Here is a 5,304-nt window from a genome sequence, read left to right as displayed (position 1 = left end):
TTGTGGACATGGGAAAATGGACGTCAGCAAATGTAAAGTCATGCATATATATATATATATTGTGTGTGTGTATATCTCTTATGCTTTATCAGTAAGTACACCTATGATTACAAGTCATTTCAGTCAGATGGGAACCGTGTGAAAAAAAAAATTCTGAATGTTTATTTATTATGGAGTTAAACTCTAGTAGTCAGTAATCTGCATTATCAAATTATGCTTCTTCTGTGCGACTAGGCTTTTCAATTATAAGCATTCTTAAATTACAATATCACAAACAGTTATCACATTATTTTACATAATTCTGCTGAAACATTCAGGAGATAGAAAAATCTTATAAATATTCATAGAGAAAATTACAAATGCATTGTTGATATAGTAAAATAATATTACCTTATTTTATATTAGTCAAGAATACGAAGTCCATGTATTTAGAGAATGGTGGTGACACAATTACAATAATAGTAAATTCGCAATGTATAATTACATTTTTACAGTTTGTATTACAAACTGGAAATGAGATCAGAAAATACTGTAAGCTGCTATACCTAGTCAGTAACAATTTTAAAAACATATATTTAAGAGCAGTGTTTATTCTGCTTTCCAACCCACTCTTAAAATTTACAAGTGGGTTTGCTTATTTAAAAAGTAATACATACACAATATTTAAAAATATCTTTTATATGTACAAATCCGTGACTAAAATTACACATTTGTATAACTATAGCATGTCACCCACCTAATGAGAGCCTTTGTTATTGTATATTTCAACAAAAATGGGCTTTATTTTTTCTAATTTGCCATCTAATTGGGACTAAAAAATGGAAGCAAACTGCACCACTTTTTTTTTTATAAATTTAATAAAATATCTAAATTATTATATACATAAAAAAAGCTCATGTTCTTTGCTTTTTTAAGAAAATATATGCAAAAATAAATACTGTAAATTATACTTCCATAAACAATTTGAAAACTATAACAGATTTTAATGAAAAAAATACATATTTTTTTCGAAGTCTGCTCAAAAACAGAAAATTATTAAACACATATAATTTTCATTTTTTAAATTTAAATACAGTTCAACAAATTTAAATGAATATTTATTAAATTGGCTTGTGAAACGGTCATAGCTTGCTTTGTCAGATTTATTATATCACTTTCTTTGTGTGGATGCTTGATAACTAAGTAAACAATTCACTTTTAATAATAAAAAATTTCATATTTTCCAAAATCACAAAAACAGGCAAAATTTGCACATAGTATGTACGAGGGTCTGAAAAGTTCTCGGCCTAACAATGAAAAAACGAATTTATAATTTCAAAAAATTTTTTTTTTCAGCATAATCTCCCTTAAGACATTTATTCCAGCAATGCTCCAGCACCATTATCCCGTCCCTGCAGTGGTTCTCAGTAAGATCTGCAAAATACCCCTCTACAGCTGCAATCACCTTCACCTCTTAATTTAAAGAAAAACGCTGACAAGCAAGGAAGAGTTTTAGTTTTGGGAAGAGATAGAAGTCAGAGAGAGCCAAATCTGGGGGTGGATGTTTCAACAATTCATAGTGCAGATCCCTTAAAATCCCATTGTTAATACACCTTTGTGGACAGGTGCATTCTTGGTCATGATTTTTTCTTCTGCAAACTGGGTCTTTTCTCACAAATTTTTTCATCTGGTCTGGTTAAAAGATCGGATAATACTCCCTGGTTATTGTTTTACCCTTTTCAAGATAATAAACAAAATGCCTTTAGCATCCCGAAACATCGATGCCATGACCCTTCCTGCTGATGGAACGGACTTTGTCTTCTTTGGTGCTGAACAACCGACTTCTGTCCACTGTTTTGACTGCTGTTTGGATTCTGGTGTGTAATGGTGAATCCAAGTCTCATCCGTGGTAATAAATCGATGCACAAAATCAGTTTTATTCTTGTTAAACCGCTCCAAGCACTGTTCAGAGATTTTCATGCGAGTGCATTTTTGATCTGCTGTGAGCAAGCATAGCACCCATGTTGTGCAAAGCTTTTCCATTTGCAATTCTTCATGCAAAATATATCCTACACATTCTTTTGAAATGCCTATAGTCTCAGCAAATTCATGCACTTTGACTCACCAGTCATCCAATACCATATTTTGCACTTGATCAATGATTTCTGGTGTTACACTTTTTGGACGTCCTTCATGTGGATCATCTTCAAGGCTGATACGCCCACATTTAAACTCAGCAGCCCATTTCTTAATTGTCGAAAATTAAGAAGAAGCATGCCCACAAACTTTTATGAACTTCGAATGAATTTCTTTTTCCGTTAAACCTTCTTTTACAAAGAATTTTATAATCGCATGATACTCAATTTTATCCATTTCAAGGGATACAGACAACACTTTTGTTTCAGACAGCTGTATAAAAAAAACTACTAGATAGAATGACTTGCAATTTCACATGGATGCTTATAACAGATATACCAACTTAGAAAAAAAAAAAAAAAAAATCTTGCCAATAGTGTTGCCATCTATGGTCAAGGCATAGAATTTTTCAGAGCACTCTCGTATCTGCAAATGCAAGCTCTTCACTGAGTGCATCATACATAATACATAAACACAATGTTTTCTCATGTCTTTTCATTATTATGCTACCCACATAATATGTACTGCTACCTCACATAAGATGAAGTGAAAAAGGTTGAAATGAAAAAAATAAACCCATTGCCTTTTACTTCCCCAAAGGGAATAGGTAACCATTCAGCCCAAACTTTTTGAAGATTGGAGCTAGCTGATCTCTACCTTTATCCATAACATATCTGATCCTATTAATGACTACATTGGTATCTGGGAAGGGGTATAGCAGACAACTGCCACTGTTGTCCTCAACACTACAGATTGTCTAAAAGACTGACTTTTACGGTCAATTTTTCTTGAAGGGGTGAAAAGTACAAGTTTCTGGAAGAATAAATTCTACTTGCTTGTGCCAAAGATCAACTCAAGAGCTAGCTCAAAAAAAAAAAAGGGTCTAGAAAAAGTTCCTTGGTCAGTAACTAGAATCAAACTTATAACATTCTTGGTAATCTAGTGCCATGGAAACAAATGTTACTTCCACAGTGCAGGTTACCATTCCAAAAAAAAAAAAAAAAGCTGGAATGGTAACAAGAACAAAACTAATTGTATGGTATGAAATCTTGCAAGTTCAGTGCTTTACTCCCAAGTACACACTTGTTGCTAACAGGCAGTGCCGAATTTCACATTTTGACGGGGAGGGATCATGCATCTCAGAAAATCACATTTGTGTGGATTTGAATGTTTTAACATATTCCAAAAGAAGAATCTTTTAATGCCACTCACTGTGCCTAACTGATCAACAGGTAATGTTTTAAATGAGTTTAAATGTATTCAAACATTTATATTGTACAAAGAACAGAAACTACATTATATATGTCTATGTCATGGTTATCACTGGAATAAAATACAGAAATATCATGAATACATGATGAAGGATTTTGTGATTATAATCAAAGAAATTAGAAACATTCAACTAGTTTTGCAGACTCTTCAGGAATAGGAAATGCAAAAAAAAAAAAAAAAAAAAAAAAAAATCCTTTAAAATCCTTTCCAGCCTGGTTGGCCGAGTGGTTAGCATATTCGCTCTCCAGCCAAAAGGTTGCAGGTTTGAATCCCACCATGGATGTTCATGATTGTCTGTGAAAATACTAGTGGTGGTGGGTGGTATATGCCATTGGCATAGATGATGATGATAGTTGCGGTTCATATTGGTGGTAGAGATAGAGTTGTAGAGTAGGTGCCCTCCCTCAATGAGTCTGTGGACTCCCTGGAGGTGTCATGTAATAAAAATATAATTAACTAACAGCAATAGTACATCAAAAAGTAAAAACACAAGATCCTTATGTAAAAAACTCAATAGCACTGTATGGGTAAATGAATCATTTCCAAAGTTTCATTAAACTTATCAATATGCTATTATATACAATTCATTTTAGTTTGTTGCCAAATAAACTCGTTTCTTACTTGCTGCATTAAAAACAAACCTGATTTCTGTGTGTGTTTTTTTTTTCCTTCATTCATCTATTATTTCACCAGAATTTTATATCATCTATTACATGATATAAAACAAATACCACAGGTGCAGTATATTTTATAGATATCTAGCTTCTTTTAAAGGTAGATGCAGTCGCTTTGGCAAATATCTACCACTCTACAATAAAGTAGATATAGGAACACCATAAATCCTGGTGATAATTAAGTGTTTTGAAGTTAAATGACCTTTAAACTTAATTGGATAAACTGCACAGGTTGACTCAAATTGTTGGTTTCACTGAGTATGTTGTGGTCCATGTTACAATCAACACTCAGCAACCAGTATATATCAGATCTTGGTGCACAAAGACACCTGTGAGACTTCCATATTTACACAATGCACATGGCTACAGTGAAATACAAATTTATTAATGGATTGATATATACTGTATATGTTTCATATGAGTTATAAGAACAATAATGGAAATCTGAACAGTGAAACATATGCATTATAATGAAACCTTTTAGACAGGCAGTCACGTATTAGTCACTCAACGTGACTTCGGTATAAACTTCTGTTTTTTTTTTTTTTTTTGTCTGGAAACATCATGTCAGAACCCGTAAAGGACATTGAGAAGAAAAGGAAGCACTGATAGGATTAGTCTTCAACACAACAAATACAGACTGGCAAGTGTTTTGGCAAAAAACAGAAATGCTGTATATTAATCATAATTGTTTTATAAGAAAATTTAAAGACACCTCAAAAATGCTTCATACTCCTACACAGTGTAAAAATAAAAAAAAGATTTTAATCTTACATCAAGTCTATTCTTTATTCATCAATAATCTAATAGCTGTGAAGCTGAGATATGATGTGTTATGTCACAGAACACGACAGCAACAACTAGCTTTGTTCGAACATTTGTATATCATTTAATCCAATGGATTTTAATCACCTTGAATATACTGGACTGTTGAAGTTTGTGAAAAATCTATTATGCATAATTATTCTTTCTAATTTTTTTTTTCATACAAGTTTTGTATCTTTGAAGTCCAACAACTTACAAAATTTGATAAATATAAATTTATCTTTATATTTTAAAATTAATTTCTGACATCATATTCATTAACAATTTTTTGACACTAAAATTATTACAAATTTTAGGGAAAAGTAAAAATATTTCCCTGAGTGAAGAAAAATGTTTTATTTCATTTAAAAAATTGATATTCAGAAGTAAATATCTTCTAATCATTTGAATAAATGACATATATTCATCCAACTTTAAA

This window comes from Typopeltis vanoorti, chromosome 9, assembly GCF_054136105.1.
Source record: "Typopeltis vanoorti isolate ZY-2024b chromosome 9, IOZ_Tvanoo_1.0, whole genome shotgun sequence".
NCBI lineage: Eukaryota > Metazoa > Arthropoda > Arachnida > Uropygi > Thelyphonidae > Typopeltis > Typopeltis vanoorti.
Note: the sequence above shows the minus strand (reverse complement) of the source record.